General features: G+C 40.9%; 1 protein-coding gene across 7 annotated transcripts in view; it reads left to right on the top strand.

Annotated features, from left to right (window-relative positions):
- Window positions 1-1,912: 1,912 nt before the first annotated feature.
- BBX (BBX high mobility group box domain containing) overlaps window positions 1,913-14,049 on the top strand; it is a 290,065-nt gene continuing 277,928 nt past the window's right edge. For 3 of the 7 annotated variants that reach the window (XM_040225323.1, XM_040225313.1, XM_040225237.1), the window contains exons 1-2: window positions 1,913-2,079; window positions 5,244-5,315. The gene's annotated coding sequence lies outside the window, so the exon portion shown is untranslated. Of the gene's footprint in view, window positions 2,080-2,418; window positions 2,608-2,973; window positions 3,177-5,243; window positions 5,316-14,049 lie in introns of those variants that run through there. The other 4 variants (XM_040225264.1, XM_040225295.1, XM_040225255.1 and 1 more) reach the window with 4 other exon arrangements.

Raw genomic sequence — 14,049 nt, 5'->3', positions numbered from 1 at the left:
ATAGCAACTTGTGTTTTTTTTTTTTCTCTCTCTCTTTTTCTCTTAAAAAAACAGGACAGTGAAATCCTGAGAAAGTTTTCCTGGGATTTCCTCTATCACTTCTATCTGCCTCTTGTCCCTGAAGCTTGTCATTTGGAAGGAAGGACTATCAAGTTATTAAAAATCTGTGTTGGGTATTAAGAGTCCTGGGTTTAAGTTCCTTTGTCACTGGTATTTGGTGCTATCTTCAACAGTCCCATTTCTCTTATGAAAAAATAGAGATGATTATACTTAGCACCAATCTCAAAGCAGTGTGCAGTGTGGATAAAGCACAATTTGTTCCTTCCATCAGGTAAATGCAGAGCGTCATTAATATAATCTTTAACATCATTGGTTTAAATTGCTATTTTACATACTTTCTCCTTTTAAAAATTATTTTCCTTTAAAAAATAAGCAAAACATCACATTTCCAAATACCACTGCTTGTTTTCTAAACTTTACAAATTTAAATTTTCTCTGTATCTGTTTCTGGTTCCCATTCTTCCATACACGCGTATATACACACTCATTCGATAACTTTATGGATGTGAGAGAAAAATCTCAAGATAACATAAAGAAATAAAGAGGGATTTGAAATAAGTTCTTTCATCCAGCTTTCCTTTAAGTTTTAAAGCTACACATCTAGGCCATAAAATTGTGGTGTTTATTTAATCTTCAAAATGTTTGTGTTTAAGAATAATTCACAGACTGTTAAATCAGAAAGAACCTTAAGGAAACATCTAGAGCAGATGATAATGCCTGGTACACAGTAAATGCTGAATAAACATTTAGTGAAGGAACATTTAGGGAGAAGGTTCTTACTGTAACTTAAAAAAGAAAAAAATGAAAACAAAATTCCAAACTAAATCTGAGCATTAGAGGGGCTAAATTAATTGCTCAAGATTGTTTAGTGAGTCTAAGAGTTGGGTCTAGAATTTACTTCTCACAGTCTCCAGCTATGGTGTTTTCCCAGCAACCTGTTGACTTGCTTATATAGGACTGTCAAATATATATCTGTCAAAGACACATCATAGGAAAAAAAAATATCAGAAGGCAAAGTCCTTGGGTTCACCATCTCCCAAAGTCACCCAAAATGCTCATATATGATGTGAAATATGTAGTGTAAATATCATATATATAATATGCAAAATATAAATCTTGCCTATATTGACTCAAAAGGTCTATTTTTAAGGAAAAGGGTCAATAGTCAACCTTCCATGACTTACTCTACTTTACAGCAGTTTGTATGTGCACACAGGTGATCTGCACTCTTCTGACCAGCTAAAAGTAGAGTGGCTGTTTCAGCAAAAGGATTGTCTTTGTTTCTGTGTATTGTTGTGTTGATTTTTCTCAGTTTACCTATGAATGAAGCATTAACAACCTCAATCCATTACCGTCCTAATAAACTTATCTTGGACTATTTTGGCCTATGTGATAGCTAACCCATTGACAAAAGAAATCCAAGCTGATAAAGGTTTTCCTGGCCACTTGTTAGCCAGGTCATGCTGTAAAATCATAACACAATGCACGCCTCTTCCATGGGGCACCACAAGGCAACGATTAAAAAAAAAAAAAAAAACCCTCACTTCCATATCCAGTGGAGTTGTAGTTTATTACTATAACCCTCCCAAGTCAAAAGGACACCAATTTCAAGCCTTGCAACTTGGTGCAGACAGGGTTTTTCCCTCTCAACCCACTCTGCTGGGCCTCTCTACCTGTCCTCTCCTACTGTCTACAGGTCCCGAACATTAGAAAATAGAAAATGTGATGATCTTTGTGTGTCTCTGTAAAATGTGTGTATGTGTGCGTGTGTTTGGGTGTAACGGGCCTTCTGTTTGGTCGCGCGGCCTGTCCGTCAGGGAGCGGGCCAATGGCAGGCTGCCTTATATAAAATGAGTGTTTTCAGTCTCTCCGGGTTGCATGTACTGTATGTGGAGCAGTGTACAGTGAAGCGGAGGCAGAGCGGCTCCGCGAGCTCCTCTCCACTTTCCCATAGAGAACCCCTGACTGGCCACTGAGGGCGAGCTACACACACGCCCTCGCGCCCGGCGAGCCCGCGAGGTAAGCGCCCCCCATCCCCAGCCCTTCTCGGGCGCTCTCCCCGCACTTTCTGTTTTCCTACTCACTTGCGAGCCGCCGGGCTGCAGCCCCAAGGACTCCGCGGCAGGAGCAGCGGCGGCGGCGGCGGCGGCAGCCGGTAGGCTGGACTTGAGGAAGACGGAGGGAACCCCGCGCGTCCGGAGCCGCCGCCAGCCGGCCCGCTCCCTGGGCACTTTCCCCCTCCGCCAAAACTTTGGGTCGGGAGAGGTCGGGGGCGAGGGTCGCGGCGGCCGCGCCGGCGGCGGGTGGGGGGCGCGGAGGCAGTGCCCTGCGGGCGGGAGGCTGGGGGCCGGGCTGGGGAGTAGTAGGCCAGCCGGTGCCAGGCTGCGTTTGCAACCAGCACCTCTCGGCACACAGGCAGCGCCGCCCGAGAGGGGCACGGGAGCCGGGGCGCGGGCAGGAGCAGCCCGAGGAAAACAACAACAGAGCCCTCACGCCGGCGGGCGGCTCGTGGCCGCCCGGGGAGCCCCAAACTTCATCTCGGCGAAAGTACGTGGAGCCCAGCCTGGGCTCGGCTGCCGGGGAGGTGGGGCCTGGGGAGTCGGGGCAAGGGAGGAAGGTACGAGCAGCCAGCCCTCAGTGGATTGATTGAACGTTTCGAGTGCGTCGGTGACCGGGAACAGTTCATCTGGAGAGTTGGGATCTGGGTGTTCCGGCCCCGGAGATCGGTGCCCTCTCACCCCCCCACCCCTAACCAAATGCGCGGCGAGTAGAGAAAGTGCTGTTTTAGTGCCAGAGTGGCTAGGAGGAAGAATAGGGGGAGAGGGGGAAGAGGGTGAGGGAGTAGGGGAGAGAGAAGAGGGAGGGAAAGCCGGCGGGGGGGAGGGAGGGCAAGAGAGAGAGAGAGAGAGAGAACCGGAGAGAACGGGAGAGAGAGAGAGAACGAGAGAACGCGAGGGAAGAGAGGAGGGGGAAGAGGAGGAGGGAGGCTGTGTCAGGATTTTGCTTGAATGTGGGATTATGTTGTGTCAATAAGTTTAAGGTGGGGGGAGCGAAACTGGGGGTGGTGGTGGAGGGGAGGAGGAAGGCCTTGGCTGTTTAAAGTCTTATTTCTGAAGGTAAGTTATGGCATTGCATGGTCGCGATGACAGAAAACTTGCAGATCCTTTATCCGGGGATGGGGTCGATGGCTCTAGAAAGAGCTCGCCAGCCCCTTAAGCCACACTCGTGTTACACTGTTATTTGCTGCGATCCGGGTCGCTAGTAAATTACCGAAATCAGACTCGAGGTTTCTTTTCCTCCTCCACCTCGTCTCGCTCGCTCACCCTCAGAAATGTATTATTATTATTTTTTTATTTTTTGGTATTGTATGAAACTTAACGAGAGTCCTGTAATTTACAAGGACCCTGAATCCAAGAATCTGGAACACGTTTATGTGTGAAATATCCACGATCATTTCAGCTAAATGAGGAAGGTAAAACGAAACGATGCAAAAAGCTAAGACACAACATGTACGACAGAGGAGGGGGGGGAGAGGGAGAGACGGAGAGAGAAGCTATTTTTTGCTTTCCTTTCTGTAGAAAGGAAAATAAAACGTGCATTCTCCTTCTCTCCCGGTGTGTAGGGTCTAGTCAGTATTTTAACTGTCTGAGGACAAATTAGTCCAGGTGGATCTCGTTGAAAAGTTTCGTGAGGTGGGGTGGAGGTGGGGGGGGGGTACGAAGGGGAAGGTGGGTGGAGGTGGTGGGGGATGGGGACGGAGCGAGCTCTGCCTCTGCTAATGGTCATTGGCCTGGGGCTTTGAAACCATTGCCTGTCCTGCTAATGACACGTCCAGTTCTAGTCTCCCGGCCGCGGACGCCGGGCTGCCGGGGACTGGGGTACTTTCCCCGCGCGGGGAGGGGCGTTCTTCGCCATCCCTTGGGGTTGCCCACTCGCGGCGTGGGAGGCCCCCCCACGCGCGCCCCCTCTTCTGCGCGCCGCCGCCACCTCTGCTCGCATGACTTTTGTAGCCAGCCCGCGGCGAGGGGGCGCAGGGGGTCCCCGGTGCGGATGTCCCCGCGCGGCCACCCCGCTCCCGCCCCACGCGCGCCGCGCGGTCCAAGCCCGGAATGGCAGCGCCGGGCCGGGCGGCCGTGCCTCCCCGGGGGGCAGCGGAGGCAGCAGCGGTGGCGGCGGGATCTTCGCCGGGGCCCGCGGGAGGAGGAGGAGAGGGAGGAGGAGGAGGAGGGGAAGGAGGAGGAAGACGAGGAGAGGGAGGTGTTTTCTGCCCAGACCGCCGCCAGTTCGAGCGGGCACGGCGACGGGGCCACCCCACTCGTTGCTTCTCCGTTATGGAAAGGTGTTTAGCAGACTTTTACGCCCGGAGTGTGGGATTTACACTTCATTTTTTTTTCTCCCCCCTCTTCCCCAAAGCAAGATGGACTCTATTCCCTTTCTCTTTCTCCTTCTGCCTCTGTCTTGTCAGCCTTTAAGATCGACATTTTGTACTAAGATGCAAACTTGATGGTGACCAGCAACAAAGCCGGGGTGGGATCCCTCGCTCCCTTCCTCCCTCTCCGTTTCCCATCTACCCCCACCCCGACCTGGTGGCCCTGCACTAGACACCGGGGGCTCTGGCGAATGTGTTCCCCGCTCGGTTCCGATCTCTAATCTCGGGATTGTGACCGGGGCCGAGCGTTTGGGCGACATATGTGGCCGCCCAGGTCTGCAGGGCTGAGGGCTGCGCTACCTGGACCCGCTGCCGTCGCCTTGCCACCTCCGGCCGGCTTCTGAGCACGGGGAGACTCGGACTGCCTGTCGATTGCCATGATTTGGTTCCTGGTGCATTTCTCCTGGGGACGGCGATCACTTGTGCAAGTTGATAAATGATCACTGTGTGGGTTTGGGGTGTGCAGAATAGATCAACTTTCTGCTTTGTACATTACCGGGAGTAGGGAGAAAGTGTGCTGGAGACACCCTAGAATGCCAGCTGGGCTACCCTCGGCCTCTTCCCTTAGAAAACTGGGAGCTCTTTGCCTTAATTGCCCCACAGCGCGTAGGGGTGGGGATGGCGAGAAGGAGGGGTTGGTGGGGAGCAGGCCTCCTGGGTTTCGGGGTCCTTCTTTCGTAGATGTTGCAGGAGTTCACCCTCAACTGTAAAGCTATATCATACTGATGATGTACCTTTATTTGATACTTTATAGGTCACTATCATATGACAGAGGCTTTGCCACAGTTCATCTTCCTCTCTGTGTACTTTCCACTTGCCTTCCTGAGTAAGTATGCAAACTCTTCATATAGGGAAGCTAGCTGGTTATTAGTAATGACCTAAGGGTCCTTACTGTACACGTCAGAAGATGCCTTATTGGGCTCGTAGCACCCTAGAAATCTTGTCTCATTGAGTTTCCCATAGCAGATTTTTAGTATTTAGAATTTGGCTATGGGTATTATTATTTTAACATAGTTTAAATGTCCGTTTCATGTTTTTCTACAAGTGTCATTTAAATACTTATTTTCTCTTTTTATTTCATAATGAAATTTTGCGTAGAGTTGAAGGCCTAGGGAATTTAATGCTAGATAGTATTGTAGAAAGATTGTAACTTGTGAGTGGAATTATTAAAAAACCCAAGGAAGCATTGCCCAGAAGACCTCTCTAAATTAGAGTATCTGACATTTGCTTACTTTTTTCTGGGCACTCTTTTCTTGGGAACTTGTGCTGTTTCTGACAGTTACCCTTGTAGCAGGGAAGGAGAACTGGGCAGTGTAGTAAATCTAGCATTTAGCATATCAGCTTGATTCAGAAGCAAATAACTGTCCTAATGCATTGAATTTGCTTCAAAACTCCTAAATTTGGAGAAATTGGGTATATTTGGACAGTCTGTGTATGTGAAAAATAGCAACTTTGAAATCTGTTGCTAAGTACTTTTTTCAGATCTGTGCCCCTAATTGGAAAAGTTGGTGAAATAACGTGGGACAGTAAGTGCCTAAAAAGTTTGTTTTTGAGAAGTAGCCCTCTAAGTGAAAACTGAGGGTTTAACATTTGAAAGCAGCGTGGTAAGCCCAAACTTCAGAAAACCAACGTGTAATTTTGCTTCTGCACTGCAAGAAATACCTCAGGTATTCTTAAATTGCTGATAATTTAAGAAAACTGGTCATACAAATTATGTAAATCAGTTTTGGTGCTTTGTAATAGTATCATAATGAAGACAGACTGTATTTTGTGAATGAAAATAAACTTGAATTCAGTTTTCCATAAAAGAAAAAGAAAAGGGACCTTCTTTTGTTTTGTTCCGCGACTGGCTGTGATACTGTGTGTCACCAAAAGATTGTCTTAGTTTTGAGAGAAATTGAATTTGAAGACCAAGCTTTTCTGGTGGTTTTTCTGTATGGTAGCAAAGTATACTTTGACATTGCTGAGAACTTTAGATGATATATAACAGAAGTCTGTATCCAGCTTTCTTTAATGGAATGTAAAATATCTTGTTATTTCAGATAGTTAGGAGAGCCTCCTAATACGTCACATGCATAACAGTCAGAATGAGATGGGTCTGTAAGATGAATTTAGTGCACACTGAAATATGGGATTTCAGCCTCTTTGATTTTTTTTTTTTAAGCTTGTTTGCAAGAGAAGTTTTTCATTTTTGAACATATGGCAAGAGTATTCAAAATGCATTCCTGATTACTAAAGAACACCACATTTAGACATGTGAGGCACATTATTTTGTTCACTGTCACAAACTTTTAAATGTTAGTTCTTTCCCCATGGAAATATGTTTTACCAATTCAGAATTTAAAATGGGAATCAATAATTTCCAGAATAAAAGCGATCTGATGAGTTCTTGCATTTGTTTGAGATATCAAATAACTGCTTCATTAAAGCAATATTTTCAAGCAAAGTCTTGGTCTTTGAAGTCAGAGTAGTTTTTATAGTGTAAAACTTGAAGTAGTGATTTGAAAAAGTCACACTGACAATGAAATACAAGTTATTTGGCTTGGTTTATAAGGCTTAATTTTTTAAGATAAGATTTTAGATACGAGTTTTGCTTCTATATGGCCAAGAGTTTTCAAACCTCCTATTTTATTTTTCTGCATACCTCTATTAAATTCTGAAACTGAAGTCTTAATTTGCATTTCACATTTATTGAAAGAAGGGTTCATCTATGTTATTTCTTAGTGGTACATCTTTGTATGTATTATGGCAGTTTTAGGAAGAATCTTCCTCTAGGGTCTTAGATACTAACAGAACTTTGCAATTTTGACACTTTCTTTTTTTATATCCATCTTGATTTTTATATCCAAATTAAAAAAAAGTTCCAGGTTTATGAGTTTGTGAAGTAGCTCTGCTTTTAATGTATATCTAGCTCTGCTGTACAACTTGAAAAGTATGTAGGACCTTTGACCTTATAGATTTGTTCTTAATACTTCACCATTGAAACAGATTTGTTTAGACATTGAATTTAAAGCATAGCTCTGAGTGAAAGTGAGGATGAATATATAATTATGGCTTGCTTGTGCTATAAGTTACTATGTAATTGATAACCTTTTTGTGTATAGTTAAAGAAGGACCGATGGCCTTAAAATAATGTGGCACAGCTCATGAAAGTCTTAATTCATCAGCTAAAGTTTTTATAAAGCCATATTTTCAGTAAAATTACAGATGTAATTTCTAATCATCAGTCAATATAACTTAAGGTTTATGCTTTCCTACATTTCATTAAGAATGTGGTTAAAGCAAGGGCCATATTTTTACTGGGATCTTACCATGAATATCAGTTACTATAATATTAGAAGTCTTCAATAGAAGTGATAAAAACTTCACAGTTCAACCCTATAAAAAGAAGTTTTGAAAATAGCCTCACTATAGATATGGCTGTTTTTGCTATACTAAAGAAATCCCTGGAATTACTAGTCCGTTGCAAAGTGCAGAAATGTTTAAAATTGTATTTTTTAATGTTCTGAATTACTAAATATAGGCAGTTAATTTGGTATGTCGCATCACCACCAGTGTGGTATATATTTTAAAATTTAAGCTTAAACAGGTGTTTAACTTAAGAAGAAGACACTTTTCTTGAACTTGTAGTTTGAGGTCCACCTTGTTTTTAACATTTCCTTACCAAGGGCACCTTTTAAAATAGGTCTGACTGGTATCTCCTGTATTTTTAATCAGCTTCCTTCCTCTCACTATGAAATGAAAACAGACCCAAATTATAAAAACGTTGTAATTTCACCCCTTCATTTTTATTACATGCCCCAAGTAAATTGGATGCAAGCGGTCTTCAGGCTATACTTTGAGAAACGCTGCTCTGAAGGTAGTGAAAACTAAAGGCTAAATATTGATGGACGTTCTTCCATCTTGAAGATTCTGTGACTATAATTCCATCCGTGAGCTTGTGCTACCTCAAGGGCAGTTGTAACACACTGTGTCGAACTGTAGAGATTTCTATATTTTAAGTCTTACCTGAGGAGAGCACCTTTTGCGTTTAGCTTCATTCAACATTCGTATGTGTTCATATTATCCCTTAGAAGGCAATTACAGTTTCTTGAAATGCCAGGACATCATTGTAAAACTGTAAAGATACATCCAGAAAATCCTCATGTGTTAATGGGGATTGTTTTCTTTTTTTTCTTTCAAAGGAAAAGATAAGGTGAGAATTGAAATAAGTACCAATTACACAACAGAAATGCAAAAGAAGACAAGCCAATAAAGAATTCTGTCTAAAAAGTATATATAAACAGAGAATGAAAGAGTAAGGGAATGAAAGATTTAAAGGATTAAATATAGACCATGAAACACTGACACACCTTCCAAAATATAAATTTAATAAGTTAAAAATATATCAGTTGAAGGATCTAGACAGAATAAAATAACTTCAGATAGTGAGGAGGTTGTATAAAATATAAAGAATGAATTGGGTTTTTGGAAATCTTAGAAAAGTGAAAAGTATTGTAGAATATTGATTAAATAATTAAACCAGTAGTTAAATATAGCCCTTGGGTGAAAAGATCAGGGCATAAAACAGAAACTCCTGGATTGAAATAACTGAGATCCTGAAAAAGACACAAGTTTGGATATTTTGTAAAGGGAATAATTAAATAAATGATCAATAACTTATTTCAAAGAACAAATAAGAATGAGGATAAAAGTTGCTTAGAGCAACTGAATTTCTCAAATGTTTTTGAGATTTGTGGTAAGAAATACTTTTTGTATTCCAATACACATATAAAACCTGGAACAAAAGTTTCCTGAAACAGGACTAAGAGCAGTGCTCTGATAATTTAATATTCCTATCTAACCTTTATAAACCTAATCTGTTCCAAACTATTTTATTAAAAAAAATACAGTGTCATTCATGAAATTTATTTTATGACTTAAAAAAATACCAGTATGCTTGCAAAATATAGAAATCCCCAGGCCTCATCTTCATATTCTGATTCAGTGTATCTAGGGTAGGGCCTTGGAATCTGCATTTTAACTAATACTGCTGGTGATTCTGAAGCAGCTGTGAGGTCCCCTGATACTCTTGGAGGAATTCTCATTTAAGGGACTGATGGATAAAGATTGAATGGGCGTTACGTACTTGAATGTGGAGTTAGAGTTTATTGACTACAGAGGTCTCTTCCGGAGCTTCAAGATTGTATGGCTGTATTTCAGTCAGCATGTTTACAATACTCAGAGGACCCTTATCCCCCTCCATAGATGTTCCATTGTAGCAGGTATAGAATAGGAAGCAGAGGCTTTGCAGCTGAAGAGCCCTGGGTTTCACTCTTGATGGCTCTCTAGTTTATAAGCTGAGGGACTTTGGGCTTATATGGACACAGAATAAACTTCCATTATCATATGTGCAAAAGGGCATCTTTTATTTACCATGCAGCAGAATGAGAATTACACAAGACTATAAGGTCTATAATGACCCTTATCCACAGACAATACTCAATAGGATATGGTTTTATAGTTATATCTCATCTCACCCCAACTCCCACCAAGTTTGAAGTTTCTCAAGGCCGTGCATTTCAGTTTTTTATTTCAACTCTAGTATCATGAAGCAGTGGTTCAATTTTTAACTGAATGTGAGGTGCTGGACAAGCAAGTTATTACTGAAGGAAATAAGAATAACCAGAAGGGAAAAAAAGAAAAAAACAGATGAGGCATGACACATGTAAGTACAGTGCTCCTTCAAGTTTGGGGAATGATTCTCCTACCTCTTTAAAAAAAGATATAGCACAGGAAAGGACACCATTCAAAATGGCTTGTTGACAGCATTGGACTTTCTCTCAAGTGACTTTGATGCATCCTGGAATGTCTTAGAGCATCGTTTCTCAAACTTTCTACCTAGACGCATGCAACTGATGTTTTCATATGGAACTCTATGATTCTCTGATGATAGACATAGATAAATTATGCAATTGACTATATAGGTAGTTCACAGTGTGATAAAGCCACTTTTTCCCTTTCAACAAAGTCTGTCAGAAAATAAGCAAGAGTGATGTTATTATGATGAGAATCTTGAATATACCCATATATATACTTGTAAAATCCTTTAAACTGTGGTACATTGATTTTTCATAACTAATTACTTAGGGGCACTCTTCACAACCAGTTACAACACGTTTGTGTCAAGGCATGAAGATTGAGGAGCATTATATCCAAAGTCCGTAACAAATTATATCACACAAGATGGCACTTCAATCGAAAAGAGGGACAAACTAGAGAGAGAATGGATGGGAAATACCCTAAATCCCTGAAATCTTGAACAGTATGAAAATCAAAAGCCTGGGAATATGCACTCTGTGGTTAAATGCAAGGGAAGTACCAAAGACTACTAGTACTATGATTCTCAAACTTGAATACTCATTGCCTCTAACACAGACATTTATTTTTAAGTAGTTTCAATGTTCATTATTTGAATAAATTAAAATGAAATACCTTCGTATTTCCTAACTTTCTAGGTTTTTATTTTTATTTTTTGGCTGCACCCTGCAGCTTCTGGGATCTTAGTGTCCTGACCAGTGATTGAACTCGGGCCTTCGGTAGTGAGAAGGCAGAGTCCTGACAACTGAACCACCTGGGTGTTCCCTGGCTTTTAAGAATGTATTTGCCAGGAACATCTTTCTTTGCTGAATTTTAATTTGCCATACTTTTTCATCTCTAATAAATTAATAAACTGTATCTTGATCTGGAGTGGTATTGGATATATATTTGCAATCCTATATGTAAAAATATCTCTGAAAAAGTAATGTTTTTGTTTCTCCAAAAGTTAGACATCAAAACTCACTTGATGTCAAAACCTGACCCAGATTGTCATGGGCCTGTTTAAAATAGTTTTTAAAGCCCACTGAAAATATTCACATATTTTGCTGTAAGTAGTAGTATGGTGGGTTATGAGATACCAACCTAAATCAAGCTACGAATGTTACATAAAATATGCAATATGCTCAATCTGATCTTTTTAAAGCCCATAAAAAATCTGATGTGTACTTGGACCTAAGGGTTTCATATAAGGGATTGTGATCTTATTGTATTAACTTCCTTAGTTCACAAAGTGAACATATAGGGTATTCCTACTCATTTAGCTCAATGAAAATCCTTTTGCTAATTTTGATCATTGATCATCTGAACATTTTGAGTTCATTGCAAGGGGATAGATCATGGAAGCCGTGTTAACATCATATATTAACTCAGACTATCTGTCTGTTGAAACCCTTGGCTTCAAACATACATGTGGAAGGCATCAGAGGTTATCAAGACAAGGAAGCAAAATGGTAGTGCTTAATATCGTTTGTGCCTCCTGCGTTGAGCAGAGCGGAAGGCTTCTGGGTAAGGAAAGCTTAGACACAGACACACACAGTCACATGCACTTGCACCCTAGCTGAACCTCATCCATCCATTTTGACATTGTGATTCTTTTTTGGTTGTTGTAGTTTTTATTTTATTAAACAAACACACACTTAACAGCTGTAACTTTAGAAACTTGTACCTTGTTAAACACTGCTTATAACAGTGAACAAAACTTAGGTTACTTTCATTACGGTTTACTCTTAGAAGTTTCATGAAGGAATTATATTTCCTTTATTACTTTGCTACTTGAATGTTTCTTTCCTTCAGTCAGAAAGGTAAAAGTGAAAGTGTTTTCTGCAAATTTGGTCTCCTCTCAGGTGAGAATGTTCCTGGGTTATATTTTATAGAGGTCCTAGGTATCTTTATTTTTAATAATTAACTGTGAAATGTTGATCTTTTATCTGTACTTCTAATTTCCTATAAAAAAGCACAAAAGATTGAAAAGTATGAAGTGAGAGTCTATATGACTCTCTAGGAATAAAGTAGTAGCTGTGTCAGAACTACTGTTATGCTAAGACTTAGTCTTCATTCGGTAGATTAAAACTGTTAATGGCTGAAGATAGTCGTCTTATTTGTTGATTCGACTACATCCTTTGGTGTGGGAAAGCTACAGATTGAGTCATTCAGAGGGAATCTTAATAGCAGTCCTGAATCTTTTAATATTAAAAATTGCTGAGTTGTTTTTCAGCTTTTGGTGAGCCTCTCAAAACTCACTCAAATGTAGGGTTCTCATTGACTGCAAAGAGAATGTCGTGGAGCATGGAACAAAATGAGAAAATAATTCTCTACATCCAGCTGTCAAACTTGGATTGTATTTTGTTACTGAAGTATTGTTTTTTTCTCTCTCTCCCTTCCATTCTTCCTTTTCTCTCCTCCCTTCTCTCCCCCTTTATCTCTGTCCTGTTTCTCTCAGCCAATTATTATATTCACTAATGTGCATCTGTGATACTGCCTAGAAATGTCTGAGGATGGGAATGTGGGATTGAACTTTTTTTTTTTTTACCATTATTTGATTTTAAAGATTTATTTGTAGCTTTTGAGTCCTTTTAGTATTCATCACTACATATAATGAAGTTGTCAATTATGAATTTGAGACTTACACAGTCCCTTACAGAGTCTTTTAGGAACAGTTATTAGGAGCCGTTAGCATGGCTACATGAAATAAAGGTGCCTGTTGTTTTTATGAAGTAAATTCCTTATCCAGTCATTTTTGTTTTTTAGAGTGGTAGCGTGATTACATGGTTTCACGTATATTTAAGGGAAAATTAAATGCAGTTTTTAGAAGGGTAGCCCAAATAGTATTTCACTTTGGGAGGAAGGGAGGAAGATAATTTGCAGTCGAACTCTACCACTGAACTGGACCCTTTGGGAGAAAGATATTTGGACTGAGAGCCTCCTTATGAAGTATAAGTTTTATTTTTACTACTTTATTTTTCATAACAGCTTTCTGATGAGAGGGAACCCTGTTTTAATGACGAGGAAACCAAGTCTCAGGTTAAGTCATTTGTCGGAAGTCACACAGCTAGCAAGTGACTGTGCCAGGCTTAGAATGCCGGCCTGCAGTGCCACCGTCTCCTGGGCTTGTTCTCTGCACACCTGCTTTTAGGACCACATTCCAGAAGGTTACAAATGAAAGGTTTGAGGCTACTTCTAGCTAAGAATTACCTCTAATTTTTCTTTCTCCTGAAAGAGAAATCATCTTCTTTTTGAAGTGATGGGGCTTGGAACACTCTCCTCGGTCAATCTTAGGAAAGGTAGATGAGAAAGTCTCTGAGCTGGGGCTGGTTGTCAGTTTTCATCTGTGAGGTCACAAAGACAAAACTGGCCTCAAACTTAGTTTAGAAATTGATAGTTAGAGAACTTTCTTTCTGTTTGGTGTATCCAGGATAGAAATGTCTAATAACAACAATTACTGATCTCACTATTTGTTAATTCCTTTGGTACAGCAGTAGTAGCAGTCATCATTCATTCTTCATAAGAAGTTGTTTTTCTTGCTGAATAGTCTATATGTTTTTAGTCTGGTACTCTTAAATACTTAATCAGTGAATATATTTTACAAAAGGAATTTAACATAGTGTTATAGTTTTCTGGAATTTGGTTTGAAAAGAAATTCAGTATTCATGGAAAAAATTATTAAGCAGATTTCATAGACACATTGCAGAGTGTTGTTCTAA

The sequence above is a fragment of the Oryx dammah genome, unplaced genomic scaffold (assembly GCF_014754425.2).
Source record: "Oryx dammah isolate SB20612 unplaced genomic scaffold, SCBI_Odam_1.1 HiC_scaffold_2, whole genome shotgun sequence".
NCBI lineage: Eukaryota > Metazoa > Chordata > Mammalia > Artiodactyla > Bovidae > Oryx > Oryx dammah.
This window is presented reverse-complemented; position numbering and strand designations above follow the sequence as displayed.